The 25,489-nt window shown below is 39.3% G+C and overlaps 1 long non-coding RNA gene across 2 annotated transcripts in view; it reads right to left on the bottom strand.

Moving 5' to 3' along the window:
* LOC144228013 (uncharacterized) overlaps positions 1 to 24,835 on the bottom strand; it is a 66,397-nt gene extending 41,562 nt beyond the window's left edge. For both annotated transcript variants that reach the window (XR_013334094.1, XR_013334095.1), the window contains exons 1-2: positions 24,755 to 24,835; positions 24,632 to 24,675 (exon numbers count right to left, since the gene is read on the bottom strand). This is a non-coding gene — a long non-coding RNA (uncharacterized LOC144228013). The remainder of the gene's footprint in view (positions 1 to 24,631; positions 24,676 to 24,754) is intronic.
* Between the last annotated feature and the right edge of the window lie 654 nt (positions 24,836 to 25,489).

Below are 25,489 nucleotides of genomic sequence, written 5' to 3'. Positions count from 1 at the left end.
TATCATCCTGACTCTTTTCACTGGAACTGAAAAACAAAATTCAAACTGGTTTAAACAGTAAACAGATATACTATCTCAGAAAAGAAAATATTCCAGTATAGGACATTGTCTCAGAATAAATATGCTGACCTTACTCTTCTCCTTCCTTTCCATGTCCTGCTGATGTTACCCATTGGTTAGAGCCAACTGGAATCCAGAGAAAAGCGAGGCCATTTATACACATTCATACAAGTCAACCTTTCAGAGCAGAGATCTGGGCAAGAAAGGGCGATCAAAGAGGAAACAGGTGGAAAGTATCTGCCACAGAGTAGTTGATCGATTGATTTAATGGCTCACTGACTTCAAGGCTCTAGATCATTACATTAATTTGCTGTCCAAAGCTTTGCTTCCTTCCCCCAAAATGGGAAAAACAAAAAACAAAAACAAAAACACTTTCCTTTCAATCTGATGGTCCACTTTATGTCTTATGCCTAGCCTTAATCTAGTAACTCATTAGGAGCTATGCTCTGATTAGCTTAAACCTGTGCTCCAGAATCCTTCACAGACAAGGGAATGGGATTAGATGATGGCATTATACTGTTTTAAAACCATTCCTTTGTTGCTTCACAAAGGAAGGGTTTGGAATGGAAGTTGCAGAGTTAACTTCACTCTTTTCTGTAAATGTGAAGTGTTTGCCACAATTCCTGGCACTGAGCGGGTGCTTAATAATTTTTTTTTTTTAATGTTTTATTTATTTCTAGGAGACATAGAGAGACAGCGTGAGCAGGGGAGGGTCAGAGAGAGAGGGAGTCACAGACTGAAACAGGCTCCAGGCTCTGAGCTGGCAGTCAGCACAGAGCCCGACGCGGGGCCCGAACCCACGAACCGTGAGATCATGACCTCAGCAAAAGTCAGACGCTTAACCAACTAAGCCACCCAGGCACCCCGGGTGCTTAATAATTTTTACCCCTCCTTTTAGCAAGGCTCTCAGCGAAGCACTGTTCTTGCCACTAAACAGCCTGCGTATGAAAACATAATATATGATTTCTCTTTTCAGAGAGTTTATAATCCACATGAAGAAAATGAGGNGGACACTGATTTGTGGCATTTAGAATAGTGGTTTCCAGGACATGGTCTCTTGGAGATGGGTGGAGAGAGTAAATAATTATAAGGGTTTGGGAATCTAAATGCTCATCAAGCATTAACCATAGGCTTTAGTCTGTAAAGGCAATGAATAACACATAGTATAATAAATATACACCCTGAGCACATGCACATTTGTTGGTGGTAAAAGAACCTCCAGCAAAGAGACTTCCTATGCAGATGGGCTGGGTGGTCCAGCACCCTTTAGTCCCTGCCATGCACAGTCGTATGCCAGAGTTTCCATCAATCAGCCCAGAGCAACAGCATGGCAGCTTTCCCCTCCAGCTGTTTGCTCCTGGCCACCCATGAGTAGTGCTGTCGCAGCCTGGGCTCCACTTGCAGGAACGGCTCCTACAGAAGTGCTGAGTACTCTTGGGAAGCCATATCCACTACCTCCGTCTTCCCAATGCAGGCTGGGGTCACTGGTGAGAGTCTGTCTTGGGAAGTCCACTGTCCAACTCACCGCCACACTGTTGGAGTCCCCAGATAACTCGGGATCTCCCCGAGCCTCTAGCAGCATGATCACCTGTGTGACCTGGCTGGGGAAGTCACAGGGAAGCAGCCTGGCAGTCAGTGGGGCGAAGAAAACAGCTGGGGGTCTGCTCCTGAGCCACAGTCACCAGCCACCATTCTGATGAGGCATTAGACACATCACAGTCCTTGACTAAGCAGGCTGCAGTGAACAGAGCAAAAGTCGGGTTCTTTTATATTAAAACACCAAAGAGGAAGGCAAGGGTACCCCACTGTTACTATTCAAGACACCCCTGAGCTTTTCTGATACAACCACCAAGAGTAAAATAATAAAATTAAAAATAAATTAATACATTAAAAATATATCACTGGTATTTGTAAAATGTTCTATACAAATTAAAGTAGTAACAAATTCATTGTAGTTTTTGCTCTTATGTATTTCACTTAAAACTAATATTAAGTGAACAGCCATTGTTACAATATATCACTGAAATGCTTTTTATGTTTATAAGATAGCAAACTGGGAAAAGTTAACTTCTCTGATTTTGGAGTTTTTATTTTATTTTATTTTTTAATTTTTTTTTATTTTTTTGATTTTGGAGTTTTTAAACTGGAAATAAGTTGTAACTCCTTTAACCCTCCCCACCCAGCAGGTGTTCCTTATGTGCTTATGAGATTCATTCAGGCAACAATAGTCCCCACTTACCCTGGGGGGATTTGTTCTAAGGCCCCCAATGGATGGCTGCAACCACAAATAGTAGTGAAGCTTACATACACTCTGTTTTTTTTCTATACATACATGATAAAGATTAATTTATAAATTAGGCACAATAAGAGATGAACAATAACTAATAATAAAACAGAACAATTATAATGATATACTGTAACAAAAGTGATGTGAATGTGGTCTCTCTGTCTCAAAACAAGTTATTGACTGGCGACACCTTTGTGGCTTAGTCAGTTAAGCATCTGACTCTCGATTTCTGCTCAGGTCATGATTTCACGTTTTGTGAGATGGAGCCCTGCTTCAGGCTCTGCACTAACAGTATGGAGCCTGCTTGGAATTCTCTCTCTCCCACTCTCTGCCTCTCCCCTGCCTGCTCTCTCTCTTTCAAAATAAATAAACTTAAAAAATAATTTATTGTACTCTACTCTCCCTTCTTCTTGTGATGATGGGAGACAATAAAATGCCTGAGTGATGAGATGAAGTAAGGTTAATGGCGTAGGCATCATGATGTAGCATTAGGCTATTACTGACCACCTGAGAACACATTAGGAGGAGGATCATGTGTTTCAGAACCACAGTTGGGCATGGATAATTTAAACGGTGGCTAAGGGAAGACTACACGGTGGCTAAGGGAAGACTATGACACTTCATTCTCTGCTGCTGCTCTGTGCACTGTGCACCTTCTACTGGAACTTATATTTTTAAAAGTGCTCAGGAAAGGAAGAGATGACACCTAGAAAAGAGTCTTTTCTCTTAGAAGCTTGTGCTGCCAGATCCTCCCTGCTCAGCTTCCCCTGTGAATACTGGCCTGAGCCTCAGAGCGTCTCCTCTTCTCTCTGGAACATAAAGGCACTGCATCCGAACTCTTGGCTTAAAGACTCCTCTTGCCAAGGTACAAGTTTCCACTGACAAATCAGGAACTGTACGTGTGAATTTTCTGAAGAAGAACATCTATTTTCCCTCATTTCCCACTCTCAAGAGAGCAAAGTAGTGTTTTTCCTATAAAGACAATATTCTCTCTCTTTTATAATTCTCTTGAAGGGATTTGGAATTGGATATTTTTCCAAATTCTAACTTTTGTCACTTACTGATTACATGACCTCAACCCATAATTTACCCATCTGTAAGAATTACATATATATATATGTATATGTATGTATGAATATACGTACCTATATATATATATTCATATAGTGAAGGATAGGTATCTGTATACCATTAAATACACATATTAGGTATTTAGTAATCTGAATAAGTGAAAGAAAAATAAGTAAATAAATAAATTCATAAACATCCATGTTCCAGTCAAGCTAGACCATTATCTTCATTAAAGCTGTAGAAATAAAACCTTGAGTTACAAATACAGTTGGAGTGATCTTGGATGATCTGGAGAAGACACTCTCTTAGACTGGAAACCTCCAGCTATTCCATTGTTGATACGTGTTTCAAAGAATTTCTCACACAGGCCCAAGAGGACATGTACAAGGATGTCCATTGCAGCATTATATGTGGTGGCAGAGAGATGGAGTAGCCTGTAACAATGTGGTGTATACATATCAGGGGTGTAGCTGTTAGGAGCAGTAGATTCAATATATGCATAGCAATATTAATATATCTTAAGGCTATGGTGCTTAAGGGCAAAAGGTAAAACATACAAAAATTTACATATAGGCACACAAAACAGCAATATTCATTTTGCAAAAAAACTGCAAACAAAAGAGTCACAAAAGTATTAGAGAGATTGACTATGGGATGGAAAGAAATGACTGATGGGAAAGATGATAAAGACAAATGGAGAAAGAAGAAAGAGAAGAAAGAGGAAGGGAGAAAGGAAGAAAGGAAGATACATTGCTTGCAACAATGATTATTATGTTTCATGATGAACTTAAAGGTATAAGTAATTGTCCCTTCTGCAATGAGGTCAGAAAAGAAGAAATAAAGAAATAGAAAATAAGTCTGTATGAATTAGTTCTCAAACGTTTTTCTACCCCCACAGAGTTCCATTATACTTCTGTCAGAACACTGATTCTCCAGAGTCTACAGAGGAGGAGTGGATGAAGATGGAGGTCGCCCATGTCTGAAGGTACGATTTTTGAAAAATGTTTATTTATTTATTTTGAGAGACAGACAGAGCATGAGTAAGAGCAGGTCAGAGAGAGAGGGAGACACAGAATCTGAAGCAGGCTCCAGACTTGGAGCTGTCAGCACAGAGCTCGACATGGGCCTCGAACTCACAAACTGCAAGATCATGATCTAGGCTGAAGTCAGATGCTTAACTGACTGAGCCACCCAGGTGCCCCTGAAGGTACATTTTTAATCTATTTAAACAGAGCCAAGCCTTTCCTTGTGCTGAGTTCAGATGTTGTTTTTTTTTTAAATAAGTTGATTGTTGTTGCCTAAGTTTAAGGCTGTGAAGCATCCAAGTAAGTAGTCATGGAAGCCATTGCCTTTCACTTTTTTACTTCCTTTTATAGTAGGCAAAGTGAAAAGGAGTGAAAATAAGGTTTATTATGCAAATTTATAAAAACTATTTACTGTTCCTTTTCACACAAAAGTGCAAAGTGAATGCAAGACATTAGTTTGTATTGATACTTCTTGGGCACTTCAAAGCACCTGACATTGGCAATAAACATTAGTTAAACTGGTAGCTGTTATAATTACACATATTGCTGTATATCATTTCTTCTTCCATGGAACAGATGGCAAGTCTCCAGAAACTTTTGGTCTGTTAATATACTGTAATATTCTTCAATACAGAGGATGGGTTGTTGAGGGTTTATCCCCCTCCCTTTCCTTTGAAATTATTTCCCATGTTTTTCATGGAACTTGGTGATATTCCAAAGTTTTTCTAATCTAACATTGCAAGTTGTCAGAACAGATCTTCTCCCCTAGAATTTTTTTGACACTATACACTTAATATCTGTTCTACATAAATCCTTCTCTCTTTGCATTATTTCCTTTGTTTCTTGGGAGTCTTTCTGTTGTTGTTGTTCTTTTCAGATCTATTGAGGTATCTCCAGTTTTATAGACTTTCTTTTTTTTTATTAAATGTTTTTTTTTTTTTAATTTATTTCTAGGAGAGAGAGAGAGACAGCGTGAACAGGGGAGGGTCAGAGAGAGAGGGAGTCACAGACTGAAACAAGCTCCAGGCTCTGAGCTGGCAGTCAGCAGAGAGCCCGACGCGGGGCCCGAACCCACGAACCGTGAGATCATGACCTAAGCGAAAGTCGAACGCTTAACCGACTAAGCCACCCAGGCGCCCCTAGACTTTCTTAAAATAGCTTCGAAATACCATTTCTAGAAAAAAGTGAATCAGGGAAATCTTTTTGATAATTTCTATCAAGTTAGTTGCTTGGGGTTTGTGACTCCCTGATTTGAAAAACTCCTAAAAGGAGGGGTGTTAGGACTTTGAGATGGATTCACTTTTTTGACCGAACTGGTTAGTAAATTCAAGTCAACACAACCACTGAATTCTGATAACAAGTTTGATGATTATGGGATTGTTTTGTTCGTTTTATATATTGAGTAGTGGTCTTAACAAATTTACCAAAATACCAGGGTTTTATTTGTTTTGTTATGATTTCGTTTCACTCTTGTCCATAATCATATAACAACCATATGAAACATGAAAGGAAAACTTAAAATGAAACAATAATAGCAATTCAATAGGTGAAGGAGTTGCTTCTTCATGTAAACAGCTTATAAACTTTCCGTGCTCACAAGATGGTCTCGTTGTCTTCTTTGTTAGCATCACTGACTCAAAAATACCACCCCTGCACATGCTCTGAAATCTGTCTATGTATAATGGCCTCCATTTCTGAAGATCACCCCCCATATGGTTTCTGTGGAGTATCAGGTTTGATAATGTGAATGGAAGCATACTTGTCTGAAAATATGGAGAGTAAGGGCTGCTTATGGCATATTACAATACTTGGTCAATTTATTATTATTTTATGCTGTGGGTTTTTTGGTTGGTAGTTAATCTTCACCTGCAGTGCAGTATGCTCTGAGAATCTCTGGTTGTTGGCTTTGGGAGCGTGATTGACAGCCCACTATCCAGTGTGGTGTGGGGACCAGCAAAACTGGCATCTGTGGTCTTGTCATGCATGTGGAATCTCAGGCCCTAGTCGCCTTGTGCATAGGATCTCCCGGTACTTCGTGCCTGCAGGAGAGCGATCTCCGTGGCGATCTTCTCACTGGCTTCTTCTTGTGCTCCTGTTTCTAACATGACTTTAGTTTCCGGGATGAATTTTCTTTGCTTATTTGTTTAAAATGATTACAGTACCACCAGCAATATTTCTTTATTTCTGTAGACTTTTTCACTATAAGTGGTAACATAAAACCAAAACTATTTACAATCCTTGAATCGACTTTCTCCATCACGTTAATTAGATCAGTGCGGTCCCATATAAATGCACTGTACCCAAAGATCTGTCTTTAGAAACTGACCGTCTCTAGGATGAAACCTCATTATTGCCTCAGAGCTCATCCCAGTCGTGTCTGTTAATAGATGTTAAGGTTATAAAAGCCAAAGAGTCAAGGAAAGAATGTCTTCAGGAAGGAGGAGCACTTAAGAATATTTTATCAATTCCCCTTTTGGTCCATGGAAACTTGGTAGATATTTTAAAGGCAGACAGATCTGTCTCTTGGAATCCTTGCACAGTAACTCTCTTTTGTTCCTTCCTAGAGTCTAGTTCAGTAGTTCACAAACAAATGTGCTGCAGAATTGCTGTATAGCAATAGTATGCAGCAAAATGCACCCTGCCCTTGATGGCCTAATGAGGGGATTTAAGGGTAGTTTTGGCTGCTTGAAATTTTTATCTTATATGGTCATTTAAAACTTAATCTCTCTATATAATTGGGCTTTTTTTTTCTAACATAAATAACTGAAGTTCCTGAGTGTTTGTATCGTGTAATTAAATATTTAGGATTACTAGGTTATTTTGACATCAGTTTTGCCAATTTTTAAAACTGCATGTGTTACATATGTAACATAACTGATAATTCAGGAAAAATACTCCAATATTAATACTTGATTGTTTGGGTGGGATATGAAAAGAACATAATATAACAAATTAAAAATGGAACAACTGAGTCTGATATTCACCAGATAAAGTGCTATTCTTTATATAATGTCACTGTCACTATAGAATGACAATTATGACTTAATTGCTGCCTAGTCTATTTTAGCATTATATTAACTTTGTGTGTGCCTGATTATTCTTTCGAGAATATGCATTGAAGAATATATGCAGAATGCCACGTATATTATTTGCATTTATTAAAGACCCACTGCCTCGTGGGGGAGATGTGGGAATGAATATGAGTTTACCTTTGTGCTATCCCTGGACTATATACTATGTGAGGAGTAGAGAGTTGAACATCAAAGAGTGTGTGATTGACTCAGAATAGTAGAGACCTGCCAAGTCGATGCTCATGAGTTTGTAGAAATGCTAGCTATTTTGCAATATGAACCTTTCTGTTAATTTCGGTTTAAGCATTGTATAAATACATTGATGTGAGATTGCTGACAGAGTGGAAATGTTTTGTTTTCTGAAAATACCACAGACTGTTTCTGAAACATTCAGACCTTGGCATCTACCAAGTGTATTTTCCAAGCACCTTTCCCCTATTTAAATATGAATACATATAGTCCACATGTTTCTGATTCATTTGCAACTAATTTATCAAAATTGGCAAGATCTATTTGCTAACCACAAGGGCTAAGGAGCCAGTTTTTTTTTGTGTGTTTTTTTTTAAGAAAGAAAGAAAGAAAGCCTTTTTTAAGTCTTCCTTTTGGATCACTCAATTAATCCAGAGGGGATTCAGACTGTTATTATGAGAGTTTATTAAAAACTGAGAAGGCATTCAGATTTCCTTTTACTTGAATTTTTCTCTTGATCTCCTTTGCCATTCTGAGAGGCTCCCTCTCCTTTGCTTGCTTTGCTCCCAAGAGAGGTGGGACACGTTCCTCAATAATATCAGAAATGAGAAATTCCAAAAATATGTATTATGAATATTAATGGTTCCATTCCCATGGTTCTTATTTTCAAAAAGAAAAAAAGTTATTAGAAATCAATGATATAATAAATTTAAATTCACATTTACTTTGAGTTTCTTTCATATTTAACTGATGGTGTGTTTCAGTGCAGATGTTCTCTGCTTAAACTTTCCCTAAAACCCCATACAGAGGTTGAGTGTGCATATTAGCAATTAATTAAGTAGTTGAATTTCTCCACATCAATATATTAATTAGTCACTTAACAAATATTTCTCATATTATTCGGTCTCTCAAATGTGCTAAGTTGTAGGATTTGCCTGGGCACTTACTTCACTTACAGAATCCCAGGTCCCAGCTCTGGAAGTACAGGAATTGTATGTTTAACCAGTGCCTCAAATGAGGGTCAGAAACCATGGAGACACCAAGGGGCACATAATGGAAGAGGAATACGCATAGGAAATTACAACTCATAGTCAGTCAGCAAGGGGAAGAGGAAGAAGTGGAGTCACAGAAACAAAAGAGAATTCCAAGGATGAGGGAAAGGCTATTAAGGAAGTACTGAATGAATAATGTGCCCCTACTCCCTCCTAAGGCTGGCCACTTTGGCTAAATTTTATCATCTGATCATGTCAAATGCTGGCAGCCTGGTGGTGGAAAGATGTAGGGGCATGTTGACTCAGTCTGCTTTCAGACCAGGCTTCTACTTATTGTGAAATGATCAGCAAACCATTTACCCTCTCAGAACCATCGTGTCGTCATCTACAAAAGCAGGATACTTTTTCTAGCCATGTCTCCTTCATAGGGCTGTTGTGAGTTTTGGGTGAAATCATGTGTGGTTATTAAAATGCTGTATCTGAAAAGTAGAAATTTTTTAAACTATCCCGCTAAGCTGTGAACCTTAACTGAAAAGAGTTTATTATCACCATAATCACACTTATGAATGATTAATTCTCATCAGCCTCCTTCTGAAGGGGAGACATATGCTTGAGTTATCACAGGAAGTGTCCATGACAGGAAATACAAAGGTGGGCATCAGAAGGACACCAAGAAGAAGGATGACAGCAAAGGACAAGACATGTGGAGGAGGACACTTGTGCTGGGCCAGATTTACTGGTAATAGAATGAGCCATGAATTCACAACATCCCAAAGTGCCTGCAGTTTGGTGAAAGAAGATGTGGTCCTTTGAACTAAATTAAAGAAATTACATTTAAAAGAGATACAATAGAATAGGCCCTTTAAAAAAGAAATAATAGCTTAATGGTTGGCACAATTACAAGCAGGTTTTCTAGTATTAAATATACATTCTGGAAATAGGACGTTTCTTAAAAAAAAAAAAAAAAATTCCTCTCTAGCCAAATAATGAAGAAGCAAGTGACACAGCTTTCAGCCCTTTGGATGACAAAATTCCTGAACCCAGGGAGGAAAAATATTTCTTACTGTGGGACCTCTAAAATTACTGGTAACATGACTATGAAAACTGTGTCAAATAAACAAAAGCACCAACATCAGAGACCCCAAGTCGCCAATTTCCCTATGAAAATATCAAATGTTTTATACTTAGTTGGCCAAATGTATGCTCAAATTATGTAAAAAGAGTGTGTTTTAATATTTTTCATTTCTCTTGTCCTGCATTTATTATTAATAGATTAGAAAGAAAATGAAGGGGATAGGTAGGACAAAATACAAACAAGATATCTTGGTGGTCAAACTGGTTCTAATTAAGGCAGCTGCTACTAGGGAATTTCCCAGAAAGGGATTTAGGTCTTCCAGCCCTGGCTCTGAGGAGCAGAAGGAATTACTGATGTAGAAATAAGGGAAATAGAGAAAAGAAGAATAGGGAGATACTTTGCCAAGTGAAGGATTCTAAAGAGAGCCAAGCTTTCTTCAATTAATTTATTCATTCATAAAACAAATCCACACAATTATTAATTGTGCCGGTGCTGAGGAAAACGCAGGAAGGCATTGGAAGGGGCCCTTGCTCTTAAGAAGTTCACAGTCTAGTTAGGAAGACTTGCATCAAACAAGTAATTAAACAAAGTACCACATGGCTATTTGGATAGACAGTGGGGCGTTGGAAAGAGATAAAGGGAAACTCAGTTGACTACTGAGTCATGCTACATTCGTGTGATGCTATGTTGGTATCTTCAGGCTCTCCTTTCCCTCAGATTGCTCTTTGCCTCAAACAGTGTGATTCCGTTCCAGCCTTCTTTTGATTTTAACAAAAAATTGGAAGGTTTGGGTTGCATGCTAGAAGCTGAAGAAAGTCCTTGTCACAGCATAGAATCAAGGGCTAATTTTGGTGACAGTTAATCTGTTAAGGTAATGACACCCATAAACTATATTGTGCTTCATTGTAATTAACCTTAAATGGTGCAGGCAAGACATTTTAATTTCTATTATGTCCACAGAACTGAACTACCTTATTTGCTGTTGGATTTTTTTTTCTTTTTTTTTTTGCTTTTGCCTTACCTTTTAGTTTAATCTGGTCTATTACTGGCATCATAGTTTATCCTAGGAAGCCATCAGTGTTTCTCTTATTTGCTACTGTCTGAAATTCCTTCAGCAATGGTAAGAAAAAGGAGTGGTGTCTTGTATCCCACCATGGGAGCTGGAACAATGTAGCTAAAGAGTAAGAGCTCTGTTTGCATGGACCCTTTCCAAGCACCATTTTGTATTTCTAATTTTGTGCTCTTTTTTCTTAAAGAGGGCCCTCAAATTCTGGATGTACCTTCAAATGAGCTTCAAGCTAAAAAAGTGCATACCCTGGAGAATAAAGAAAAAATGTTAACTAAAATATATTCTTATTATATCAGTGGTACCTCACAGTGAAAGACATATTTGCAGGATTGTCCAGGGAGGGAGGAAAAAGTATAAAAACAAATATAACTGGCTTTTTCTAGGCTTGTTTGGGGTGGATACTGTTCAAACATTCAATAATAATTCAACAAAAATTAGGGTGCCTGGGTGGCTCAGTTGGTTGAGCATCCAGCTCTTGATTTCACCTCAGGTCATGATCCCAGGGTTTTGGGATCAAGCCCCATGAGGAGCTCTGTGCTAAGTGTGGGGCCTACTTAAGGTTCTCTCTCTCTCCTTCTACTCCTCTTCCCTCTCATGTGTGCTTTCTCTCTCTCTTTCTCACATTTTTTTTAAATGTAATAATAACAATTCAATAAATGTTTATTGTGTGCTCCCTCTGTGCCAGACAGTATTCAAAAAAAAGTAGGATTTATCCGGAAACAAACAACCAATAATGCCCAACTTGTGGATCTTCCATTCTAATGAAGAAAGATGGACAAAAGCATCATAAGTAAATATCTGTTACATTAGAAAGTGATAAATATAATAGGGAGGAAAGGTAGAGCAGGATACGGATAATTGAGTGTAGGGTGAGAATAAAAGGTACACACTGCTAGAAAGACTGGTTTTTCTATAGCTCTGGTAAAAAGACAATTTTCCTTTTTTAATTTTTTTAAATGTTTGTCTTAGAGAGAGAGAGAGAGAGCGAGCGCCTAGGAGGGGCAGAGAGAGAGGCAGACACAGGATCCAAAGCAAGCTCCAGGCTCCAAGCTGTCAGCACAGAGCCCAACCCAGGGCTTGAACCCATAGAACTGTGAGATCGTGACCTGAGCTGAAGTCAACGCTTAACAACTGAGCCACCCAGGCGCCCCCTAAAAAGACAATTTTCAATGAATCAAACAACTCACCTCATGTGAATACATTGTTATACAAGCCAACCGTAGTGTCAATCCCTTGCTTTTTAAAAGGCAGCCAATCAGGAAGGAATGTGTTTAAAAATAAAAACAAACTTACCTCTGAGTGGCCCCCCCACCAATCATCAGCAGTCTTGTGGAGCAACTTACTTTTCCTGATGAAATCTGTGCCTCTGAAATCCTGCCAATCCCTGAACTTCATGCTCCTCAAAACTTTGTACAAGATTAATGTGACAGTCAGCTCTCTGCTCTGTTTGGAAAGAGTATGTGAATTGCACAGCCCTCTCTTACCACAATAAGCAAAACCACTGAGCTTTGTCTTTTTATTTCTCAGATGCTAAAGAATTGAGTGGTAGACAATTGGATAAAGTAGATTCCTTTGAGAAGATGACGTTTGAGCAAAGAAATGAGGAAAACTGGAGACAGTTAGCCAGGCAAATATCTGGAGAGAGAAAGTCCTAAGAAGAGAGAACAGTTAATGAGAAGGCCCTTATGTGGGAACATGTCCGACATGCTCAGGAACAATAGACTGTGGAGTTGGACAAGAGTGAGCAAGAGGCAGAGTAGAGGAATGAGAGGAGGGAAACCAAAGAGAACACAGCACACAAGGCCCAGAGGCCACCAAAAAGACTGGATCTCTAGTTCAGACAAGATGCCATATACTGGCCTCTCCCTGCTCCTTGTCACTAGGTACAACTATGAACCTCAGAAGTGATGCAAAAGACAAAATCAGAGAAGGCCAAAGGGTCAGAAGAGGAAGGCAAACTGGGGTTGGGATCTCGGGACTGGAGGAGCAACAGAACAGCATCTTACAACTCTCCCCGCAAAAGCAGAAAGTGGCCCAGGTCTTGTATTTTCTGACTCCTAATCTAGCATCCAGACGGACTCTTCTCTCCTCTGGATCAATCAGAGGCCTCTCCAACAAAGTCAGATGGTGTGATCTAAACAACAAGAGGGATGTGTCAGAAGTCTCGCAGAGTTTAAGTGGCCAAGGCAGACATTCTCCTTCCTCTCCAGACCGGAGACTCTTCATCCTCACCCACAGAAACCTGGTAGGAGGTAGTCCCCACTTTGGAAGTTTCTTTGCCTCTAAAGTTCCCTTCACCTGCCTGGAGATACCACTTGCCTGGGAGTGTCAGCCAGGAGGGATCATGCCACAAAAAGTGCCTCTGGCCAAAGGCGTTCTGTCGTTCCTGGTAGGACTTGAGACACCAGCAGGAGAGACCCCACCACAACAAGCACCTGTCCCAGGAAGTTCTCTTTCTCCCTACCTGCCAGAGGTTTCTTCCTTACCTAGAAGCCCCAGGCAGACCAGCCAAGGTAGCAGCTCTCTTGGCCTCTCAAGAAGCATTGGCAGGGGCCAGTAGGAGTGCAGGTGTCACAAGATAAACAAAGCAGACCAAAATAGCGCTGTAATTGCCACTAAAACCATAGCCCATGAAAGTGGATGGGGACCTGGATACTAAACCAAAACAGGGTGACTGCCTGCAAAAATAAAAACATGTAAATAGAACCTGGAGTCTCCAGCGTAAGAGCCAAAATGTTGAGGACGTGGTCAAAAATTACCAAGAACCATGAAAATCACAACTTGAATGAAAAAGGACAGTTAACTGACACCAATACCAAGATGAATCAGATGTCATAATTATCGGACAACGGGTTTTAAAAGCAACTGACATCAAAATGATTCGACAATTACAAATTATCTTAAAACAAATGAAAAAATAGAAAATTTCAGCAAAGAAAAGTCATAAAACAAGCAAAATGGAAATAACTGAAAAATACCACAGCAAACGGGGAGCAAATGTTACAATAATAGAAACAAAATAACAGTTATCTGAATAATTGATCTGAGTATCTGAAATATAAGTGTTCTAAATTAAAAAAGAATCAATCTAGCAGGAAGACATAACCATCCTAAATGTGTATGGGCCAAACATGAAGCAAAAGCTGGCCAAATCCATGACTGTAGCTGGAATGGCAACAGCGCTTCTCAGCAAATGACCAACTAGACAGAAACTCAGCAAGAAGACGGAGGATTTGAACAACACAACCAGCCAACAGGATTTACACGGTGCTCTGTATATGATTACTCCACCCAGTAATAGCAAAGCAAACGATTTTTTCACATACCTATGGATATTTACCAAGGTGAACCATATCCTATGACATAACATAAAGCTCAACAAATCTTAAAAAAAAAAAAAAAAGATGTTTAGCTTTTTCTGTGAATGAAATGGGTCTCCTTACAGGTTGTTAAACTAGAGGGACATGTAAGACAGTGCTGGCTACTGTTTCCTCTTGAGATCAAGGGCAAAGGCTGTGAGACCAGTTGGGAGGCTGTTGCAAGAGATGCTGGTGGGTTTGGATCAGGGTGTTGTTAGCTTTGGATCAGGCAGTAAATGTAATCCAATTCTGGGCACACTCAAGAAAGTACAAAAATGTTTTAATAGTGCTATTGTTTAAACTAATATGCATGGCAAATAATACCAGAATGCTTATCTCAGAAGAGCAGCATTATTATGTCTTATGTGATACAACTTGCCTTACGTTTCCTAAATAATAATTAACAAACTTTGCACCTCAAGATGTTTGTAAGGAGAAATTGCTTCACATTTAATTTCTGTGAATTCAATTATCTTGTCTTGGCGAAAAGAGACAAGGAGAATTTGGGGAAAGAAGAGGAAACAAATAAATTAAATTGGGTAACAATTCTTGCCTGCCTTTTCACTGAACACTCCTGGGATGAGGAAGGAATCTGTTTTGCCCTAGATCAGTTCCTGAGTGCCTCTCAGCATCAGGCTAATGTTTAACAACATGGACTTTTGATGTGACACAATCCCTATATGCAAAGCTGCTACACTACTCGATGTTCAGTCTGAGAAACAGCAATCTGTTCCAATACTGGAAGAAAAATTGACCCTGCTAGACATATTGAGAGGTGGGCATGGATCTCCGAGAAGGTGCCTTTCTAAAGATTTGCAAGAAAAATTTTATTATATTTAAATGTAACTTTGCTTACTGATTTTCAAACCTAATCACCAAGTAATATACAATTTCACTTATATTGAGACATAGTACTAATACTATATTCCAGGCAGTATTAAGTAAATTAGTTTAGTTAATCCCCATAATAACTTTATAAACATATATATACATATATATGTGTATATATACACACGCATACACATTTATACATGCATACATATATATCCTATGTAGTTTTCATTTTACTCATAAGGAACTGAGGAACAGAGAGGTTAGGAACTTGCCAGCATTACACATTTGTTACTCAGCAGAACTTGGGTTTCAAACCCAGGTGATCCGGCCCTGAAGTTTGAACTTCCTCATGACTAGGATATACTACTACACTCTGCATGCTTTTATGACTAAGTATCAACTTTTGCAAACCCAAAAATGCACACTTTCTTCCAAGCAAAGGAAAAGTGTCATAATCTTCTATAAGTCAATACGAACTCAGTGAATTCACCATATTGCTGGAAAATTGAGAGTCAAAACAAATGTTAAATGTACAGACCTCTGATGTTGAAAAAAATATATAGCAGTCTTGAGGACCATAGACACACTTTCTGTGGCCTCCACAGGTATACAAAGGTAGCACTTCCTGAGAATTAATGATCTGCTGAGTCACCATCCTCCATGGGCCTCCCCCACCTACCCCATCCATCTTGCACCTCCAGAAATGTGAGCATCTGAATGGGTACAGTTCTTCTTTCTTACTCAGGATAAGATCCTCGGTGCCAGGTACAGTGCTTGGCACATAAGAGATTCTAAAAAAATTGTTGAATAAAGTAACTAAATAAATGAAAAAAAAACCCAATAAAGTTGTGATTTAGATGGCAATTGACTTTTTGTTCTTTATATATGAGTCAGATATGTGACCACATATTAGTTAGTAACCTTGAAGCTGCAGAGCCCCAGGTAATTCTGCTCTCCTGAAAACACCCATTGTGGGCCTTACGTAAAATCTAATCAAAGTTAGGTGACCTATGGCAATTTGGGGAAGCAGTAGAAGTGCTATTAAAACTAGTAGAAAGTGGTCACTCGCTTTTATATATATGGTAAATTTGCTATCTTTATTGTCGCCTTCATACTAAGAGAAAGTCTGCATTTTTAAACTGAAGATTGGAGGTAATGATATGGTAACAGAGAGGCCTAATATTTTGCGGACTTTTAATGATTAGCAATAAAGACAGTTAAAGTTCAAGGGTGTTCCCTCTGAGGCAGAGTTTTCCCCTCAGGGCAATCTTTGCTTTTTTGTGAAACCAAACTAGCTAATTGGTATCCTCCTCTGAAAATGCCCACACTAGGTCCCTGGAGCCCAATAAGTATCTAGGGCCCCAAGCCATCTAGCAATAATGGGGACAAGAAAAGAATAAATTATCATTAAAGAATCATTGTCCTCCAAAGCCAGCAGTTTTGGCAATTGAAAACATCAAAATGTGCTAGGTCATTTAATAACTCACTTCCTGAAGTGCAATCAAATTCTAATTGAAATGTATGTTCTAATTAGCCCTATGCGGGGAAACTTAAAATAGAACCACACTTCTAAAGGTATCTCTTTGAGAACTGATAGCTTTAGTTTTATTGAACAGCTTTTCCTTCATCTTCATAACTTTGTAGTTCATATAGATTTTATAAAGATAACTATCCTTGTAAATTTGGTATAGGTTTTTGGTTTTTTTTGTTTTTTTCTCCCCCTAGGCTTTGTTCACTCTTAGAATTCAGACGCCTGACTCTGGAACAGAAAGTGAACATGCGTGCTTTGCAGATGATTTTTACTTATACATATGGCTGTTACGTTGTACATTTTAAATATTATATTTAATGCAATGAATTCAAGTGCTTTCCATATGGGATTATTTGTCTTCAACTTCTTGTGGGTTAGTTCCTCCTCTAGTATTCTATAACCTTGAGAGGTATACTAATGGGCCAAAGAATGATCACCTATCTGTTTCAAGTTGAACATAGGACTCTTTTGGCTCTAAGTAACACAAGCCAGCTTAAACTATTAGGGCAAATATTGGCTCATTATATGGAAAGTCCAGAGTCAGAGCAAATTCCAAGTTTGATCAACACCCCAATAATGTCACCAAAGCCCTAGGTTTTTTCCTTCTCTTCTCTCTGCGGAATTCAATGTCAGCCTCATCCAAAGCTGGTTCCTCGTGTAGTACCAAGCAGGTTGGCAATGTTAAGCAGACTTTATTCTCCCTCCTCTTGTCCAGGAGAGGAAAAGAGAGAAAGCTTGCCTACAGGCAGAGTCTTTGCTGTCAGTTTGGACGGGCCATCTTCGGCCCCAGACCATTTATAGTTGTCAAGTGCATGTGGTGGCCACTAACCACATATGGCTACTACACCCTTGAAATGTGGCTGGTCCTAGATGATATGTGCTTTAAGTCAAAAAGACATATTGGATTTTAAAAACTTAATGTGAAAGAACATATGTATATAATTAATAATTTCCATATTGATTATAAATTGACAATATAACATTTTAGATATGTTGGATAAATATAATATATAATTAAAATATATATTTAATTTTACCTGTTTCTTTTTTACTTTTTTAAAAAATATGACTGCCAAAAAATTAAAAATTACATGTATGGCTCTTTGTATTTCTGTTGAACAGTGCTAGCTAACTAAATAGGATTTCCTCTGGAGTGGGGAGTCAGGTACATACTTCAACAAAATTCAGGGTTTTCTTAGAAAGCGGGAGAATTGGTGGTGGGTAGACAACAATATCTAGAGAACTTTTTCTTTCATTACTCTCTTGTTATTTTTATTCTAATTTCTAATGGCCAGCTAGAGGATGTAGAAGAGTCAGTATCTACACGTGGGTTTCATTTAGGACAGGACAGTTTTCTCTACACATTCCAAACCTATAGCCATGTGTTGTCCAGGAACTTTGAGATAGCAGAGATTTTAACTTTTTTTCTAATGTTTATTTTATTTTTGAGAGAGAGAGGTGGGGGGAGGGATAGAGAGAGAGGGAGACACAGAATCTGAAGCAGGTCCCAGGCTCCGAGCTGTCAGCACAGAGCAAGACACAGGGCTTGAATCCATGAACCGCGAGATCATGACCTGAGCTGAAGTTGGACGCTTAACTGGCTGAGCCATCCAGGCGTGCCAATATAGCAGATATTGTAAATGCTGTTCCTGATTTCCCTGCAAATGCACAGCTGGGGGAAAAGCTGGATTGATCTCCCAGGCCTTAGTTCTTTCTCTTCCATTACTTAGTCTCACACAATTTTGTTTCACATCCAATACTTTAGTCTATTAGTAAAGCTTTATCTATCTAAAAGCAGCACCGGATGCCTAAGGTCAGTTAATATGCTATGGGGGACAGGAGAATCTTCAGGGGATGTTGCTTATAGCTTCTCTACTCATTACTGCTTCTCTTTTTTCCCCTTTTGTTTTCTGTCTTAAACACATAAGCAGAAGGGTTCTTTTTTATACCTACCATATTGTGAGGTTATCCTTGTCTCTCTGACAGCTAATCTTGCAACTGTTCTAAGAAAAAAGATTCAAAAGGATTTGTAGAGTGATGAGGAGGACTGTCGAAATCGGTAAAGGGAAATTAGTGTGAACCGTCAACAAATTATATGTTATGGTCAAGATGCCCACTTGTAAACTGAAGGGTCTTCCTGTAAGACAAGTTTTCCTCTCTCTTTTTGTTCACGGTGTGTATGCAGGGCAACACTGCGTTCTGTTTTAGAATTAGTTATACCCAGAGCTGGTATGCTGCTGGGGCCGAACAGCACAGGCTGGACCAGGAGTTAACAGTGCTGCTGTTCTTCTGTAGTAATCACTATGGAGCCACTGCCTCAAGCTCCCAAATGTCCTTCCATCCTCTGCTACACTTTGAAACAACCCCATCTGGTGTGTTTTGAACCTGCCTTACACAACTGATAAGTTTTCCTCAAAGAGACAAAGAGACAGTAGAAAGCAAAATGTTTGGTATGAAAACAAAGAAGGCAACTAACTCAATACTTTCTTTCTAATGGTGAATAATGAAAACCAAAACTATTACTATGTTTTTATTCGTATGTGTCATTTAAAGACCTCAAGGGTGAAAATCTACTAAAAAGTCACAAGAAAGCTTTGTGTGACAGTCAAGGTGTTGCCATGGATAACTGCTGGTGACACATAGAGCTATAATGTGAGTGAATTATTTTCTTGCTGCCAATCTGCCATAGGCAGACACCCCATCTTGTCAGACCCTGACAATCAGTGGGGACTAATTCATGCAGATGAAATCCCAGGAGTCTCTAACACAAGATAGCAATTGTTAATTTTCAATAAGAAGGAATAGAGACGAGGGCAGACAAGCACTTGTATCTCCCTCCTGGGCAAATTACATGAACATGGGAAGTCAAATATTAATCAGAAAGTCGCTCGGTAGTCATAGAATCAAGAGCAAAGGGGTTAATTGTATGATTTAGCATACATCTGTTAAATACATACTTTCCAAAATACCATTTGAATGTATGATTCCAATGTTTAGAGACATCAGGTTGTGATAAGTAGGCAGTTCCTTCCCTAGAAGTAAATAGTGCCTGAGACTGAAAAGCCACACTTCCTGATAGACAGTTCTAAATGGGCATGACCGGTATTGGCCCTGGTGACTGCCATGTTTATGTTCCATTATCAACAGGCTAATAAACCCATTGTTTCTTTAGATACGTGAATACCCTCAATCAGATGAGTCTCGTCTTGCTTACCCATGGAATACTGTGTTTCTTGAGGTGATTTTATACATCTCTTGCCTGAGCAACTATGTATTTAATAGTTTAGCTCTCAGAGGACAATTCTGTTTTCCTTAATTCTTCATTTCTGGGGAGGTTCCTCAATTTTACTATTGCCACATACAGTTCACTTTTATTCTTTTGACAATGGTTGGGCTCTTTTTATATATTAGAATTAGAGGCTAACATTTTAGTTAAGAATTCTATTATGTTTTTCAAAAAACGTAATTTACTTCCAGGATTAAAAGAGACCTCATTAATGAAGAGCCTATGAGGCCTTTATACTCAAATCATGACATCACAATGGTTGGGTCACTTTTCACCTACTAAAAACTCCCTCAAAGAGCAGGCAGGCAATGGAATCAGAAGGAGAAGAATCAAGATCTCCAAGTGTGGATGCCAATCTAAACCTGCAAAAGGATGGCAAGTGCCCTGATGGTATTTTTGGTTCACAGTTACTTTGAAATGAAGCAGCTCTTTGTGAGAGCCCAACATAGAACCAGGCATTTTTTTGTCATGCTTGATATAGATATCAAAAGAAATAAATCCAAACTACAGCATTTGGTTGACCTTTTCTGGGATGGGGGTAGAGGTAAGGGTGATTGAATGGAGACTATCCAAATGAGTGTCACACAGTAACAGAAGGAGCAACTTTTTACTGGAGAGGCGAGAAGCTGCAGGTGGGAAAGGTCTGAATCTGCTTCCAATAGGAACAGACAGGATGTGTCTTCTCTGACCTCTTGCTACCCTCCTCTTTATGTTGGGCCTTCTGGGTGAGTGTGCTCAGAGTCTGATTTAAATCCAATTAAATCTGAGACTAGAGTAAACACACATGTATATCATCTAGAAGACAGTACTAAAGGATTCTGCATTTAGGCCAGAGCAGCTGTATCTTTTCTATTTAAGACTTGTTCTTCTTCTTAGTATCTTTGGGGGGAAATTTTGGCCGTAAATATTGGAGGTTTTAATTTCATATGAAAGCTGAGTGTCCCTCTTTTCAGTCCTTCCCTCTTTTTTGGTCTAGGCCAGACTTGCTGTCTTAAAATACAATCTGATCAGGTCCGTCTCCTTCCAGGGAGTCCCTATCACCCCCAGAAGGTCCAAGGGAACCTCCGATTTCCTGTATGATCTGGTCCCTCCTGGCCTGTCTAGCTTTATACCCTTCAACTTCTCTTCTCACATAGAATATTCTCTCAAATCCTTACTCTTGCAGTTTCCCTACCTCAGAGCTGTTGCCCCTGCGTGCTTTTGGGCCTTGTTTATTTTGCCAAGGATTGGAAATTACACAGATTCTGGAGGAAAACTGCCCAACCCACATTTTGCCTCTTGCAACTTTGTTAGTGATATGACCTTAGGCAAGTTACTCCACCTTTTGGCGCCCAGTCTTCTGTGCTCTAGAGCAGATTGATAATATCTATCTCACATGATTATTGTGCAGATTAAATAAATTATCATGTATAAAATACCGAGTACAGTGACTGGCACATGGGAAAGTGCTCGATGCAGACATCTACTTACCCTACACAACGAAGCCTAAACATCATTTCCTGTGTAAAGTCTTGTCTGAAAAGCCTCCCCTCCCCTGTGCAGGAGAGTTGGTTTATTTAATTTCCACATTGGGCTTTATATATCTCCTGCCATTGCATTTATCCCCACCTCAACCCTCATTCCACACTGTCCCACACCACAGTGTGCATTCTCATTATGTGTGTTTGTGTGTGACTCATCCTCAACTAGCCTGTGAATGTAAGCTCCTCATTGTCTTCTACTCCCCAGTGGGTAGCACAATAACCAGTATGTGGTAGATGTTTTGTGAATGTTCACTGAAATCATAAAGAACCATATTTCTGAGATACAGCAACCTATAAACATACTTTCATTATCATTGAGCACTTTCTAGGAAGGAGATGATTAAGGGCTACTCTGTTAAGGGCACGACTTTACAGTACTTGCATATCCCTTGTCAAAGTAATATAAAAGGTCATCGGGTCATTACAAGACTTTAGTTAGAATACTGCAACATTTTCATATCATGGAGATAGATGAAGTGAATTGATCAACTGAGGACTCAACTTGGAGTATTACCATCCTGAGAACTAGCTAGGTGATCTTGGACAAGCCACTTAGCCTCAATATCATCTAATTAGTATACTGGAGCAATGATGAACTATCCCTACTGCCTACCTCAGGGGAGTGTTAGAAAATGAGGGAGTATAATATTTGTGGACACTGTAAATTGATGAATATAGGGAAATTCTCAACAAGCTGTAATTTTGCTCCATTTCCCCTCCCATCCCACCCCAGGGGATGTTTGGCAGTATGTGGAGACATTTCTGGCTGTTACAGCTGAGGGGATATTACTGGTGGAGGCCATGGATGCTGGTGAAAAATCTAAAGTGCACAGGACAGTCCCCCAACAAAGAATTATCAGGCCCAAAATGTCACTTGAGCCAAAGTTGAGAAATCCCAGTAAGATGTACCATGACATTTCTTAACATTCAGTTTTGTTAATATTTATTCATGCAGTCTTATTGAACAAAACAAGGAATGGCAATAACACTAAACACTTACATTTTACAAAGTATAACTTGGAAACTCGTGGATTTATTGAATTGTAGCTTTTCCACCTGCCATTCTCTGTCACCTTAGTAAACTAGCTGCTATCATTGAACCAGGTGCTTTACCTGTATTAATCCATTTAATCCTCACAACAACTCCATGGGTTAAGTACTTTATTAACCCTACTTTACAGACTTTACAGAACCTAGCAAAGTAATAAAGCTGGGTTTGAACTCCGTCTTACTCAAGACATTGTGCAAAGAGCTGGGTAAGACTAAATCTCTTCATGCTTAGTCCTCCCCTAGGAGTCAGCTGACTTCCGGCTTTAAATATTGTTTTTAAGCTTGTTTGATTTTCCTTTCATTGCCACCTTTGGCAGAGAAATGACTGGTTCATTGGTTCTTCTTAACAGAGGACCTACTGAGTCTGAGGTATTGGACTGATTGGAGAGGAAAACAGCGACAGCTCAGAGAAGGGCATAAGAAAATAAACCTCTCAAGAATTTGGGATCTGAGCCTGGTAATCTATGTAAAAGCACTTTGCAAATTGCAAGGCAGTGGCTTTAAAACTATAATATATTCAACATTACCAGGGGAGATTGTTAAAAATGCTGATTTCCCAGCATTACCCTAGGAGCTTCTGATTCAGCAAGTCTGGGAGGATCCCAGGGAGCTGCCTTTATAACAAGCTCCCAGGTGAGCCTAATGCAGGTGGTCCAAGCATACACCTTGAGAAACACTCTTGTACACCAGGGGTGCGGGGACAAGAGCTATATAATCCCAGAAGAAGATTTGGGTTTGCCTGCACATTAATTCAAACCACCTGGGTGGGAGCTTAGTTGTGCTATTCTTGTTCCGTTTACTTGCTAGTCTTGGGTCCAGGAGCTTGAGTGAGAGGGCACGGATGGGGAGGATGGAAAGGAACAAGGCAATTATGTGCATTTCCAGGGAAGTGACGGTTTCTCTGTGCATGGTGAAGGAGCTGTCACCAGAGTCCCTTCTTCCTGCAATGTCCCCCTAATTGGCTGTTGTAGCTATCAGTCTGCCCCAAGGGAGTTTAGTAAAAACAAGGAGAATGAAGAAAAGGCGTAACTTGGAGCATGAACAAAAGGGCCCCCAGGGTGGGACCTCACACCATCTCTACAACCTTTCCCCTCCTTTATCTTCTCTCCTTCACAGGGTCCAATAAACACAGGTTGTCGGGACAAACCGAGCTTTATCATTGCGGGAAATTCTGATGGCCCAGAATTCTGCCATAAAGTGATGTGCTATTGCAGAAAGCTGATGCCCTTAACCTTCTTGCTGAATCTCATTGCCTTGGTGGTGAACACCAGGCAGGGGCTCTTTTACTCGGAGCATCTTTCCAAGAGATCAATTGAATTATTTTGATTTTAATATCTGAGCATTATATGACATGCATTCACAATATAGGCAACTTACCTTTCACTGAACTAAGTAATTTAAAGTCATTTGAGCAATATAGTGTAGTGGTGATTAAGACTGTCTGGCTTCAGTCCTAGCCCTGCAAATCACTAGCTCTGTGACCTTGACGGTTATTTTACATCTGTAAGCCACAGGTACTAATCTATTAAATTGAGATAATGATAGGACCTTGCTCCCAACACACAGACACACAGACACATATACACAACTCTTCAATGTATTGTTGTGACCACTAGATAAAGCAATTTATGTAAAATACTTTGCCTCATTTACAACAAACCAGCAATCATGTTTGATTCTATTGTTTTCAACGTTTTATTTTTCTTCTGGTCTTAATGTTTGATTTTTTGTTAAGTTTACTTATTTATTTTGAGAGAGAGAGAGAGAGAGAGAGAGAGCGAGCATGAGTGCACGGGAAGGGCAGAGAAAGGGAAGGAGAGAACACCAATCAGTCTCTGCACTGTCAGTGTGCAGCCAGCCCATCATGGGACTCAAACTGTGAAATTATGACCTCAACTGAAATCAAGAGTTGCAAACTTAACAGACTGAGCCACCCAGGTGCTCCAATGTTTGATATTTTAAACTTAATATCTGGATAAAAATTATCAGAAAAATACAAGGAAAAGAGGAACAATGAAAAAAAGCATTTCCACTCTATTTGCATTGAATTTCAAATGCTCATAACACACTGGGAGCAGAACAACAGATGAATTCCATCCAGAGGGAAGTACACATAACTTACGAAGCAGACATAGGAGAACAAGATTAATCACTCAGTTGCTTACCACACACATTGTGAGATATTGAATGTGGGTTCGGACTTTCTTACCAATAGTTTGTCATCCATTTCTTGAGTGGTTTTATATTTCCAGACTGCAAAAAAAAAAAAAAAGATTATATATGTGAAAAAAATGTAATAGGCTAGAGCACAATTTTAAGTGAGCCAGAATACCAGGCTCCGGAGTTCTGGTCTGTTCGCTTAGAGCCCTCCGCACAGGGAAATCTTCTGAGTGTAGTGTTGCTGACAGCCATCTCATTCACATGCAGCTTCCTCCTGGGTATAGCTCGGAGAGCAACAGCCCCCAGTCAGTGCAGGTTACTAAGCAACTCATCTCCCACTGAGCTATGCGAGGAAAGAAAGTCTTGATTTTAAAAACAAAAGAAAACCAAAAAGCCCTGCAGAGCAGAGCTAATAATACAATCTGCTCTTCTTAAGTAAATTAACCCTCAAGCTAGTTTACCTTTACCAGATGCACAGCCTCCTGGAAACTGAGTTAGAAAGCATGCTACAATTTTATAAATTAACTTCAAGCAATGTTTTTAATTAATGCTAATAAATTGTATGTTACACTGGAACCTCATATAGTGAATCTTATTGTGTATATGTGTCATCTTATTTGGGTGCCTGAATGGAAGCTATTTGTCATTTGAGTAATAGTTTTAGCAACTAAGCCACTTTTTAGCTTTGGATTTATGATTACTTTATTATTTTTCTTTTTTTTTTTTTAGTATTCTTCTTTTTCAGTTTTTATTTTTAATTTTTTTTTTACAAATAGTTTATTGTCAAATTAGTTTCCACATAACACTCAGTGCTCTTCCCCACAAGTGCCCTCCTCCATGCCCATCCCCCCTACCCCCCACATCCATCAGTCCTCAGTTTTTGTCAGCATTCAAGAGTCTCTCATGG

Source organism: Crocuta crocuta, unplaced genomic scaffold (assembly GCF_008692635.1).
Source record: "Crocuta crocuta isolate KB4526 unplaced genomic scaffold, BGI_CrCroc_1.0 scaffold162, whole genome shotgun sequence".
Classification (NCBI taxonomy): Eukaryota; Metazoa; Chordata; class Mammalia; order Carnivora; family Hyaenidae; genus Crocuta; species Crocuta crocuta.
Note: the sequence above shows the minus strand (reverse complement) of the source record. Positions and strands in the feature narration are given on the sequence as shown.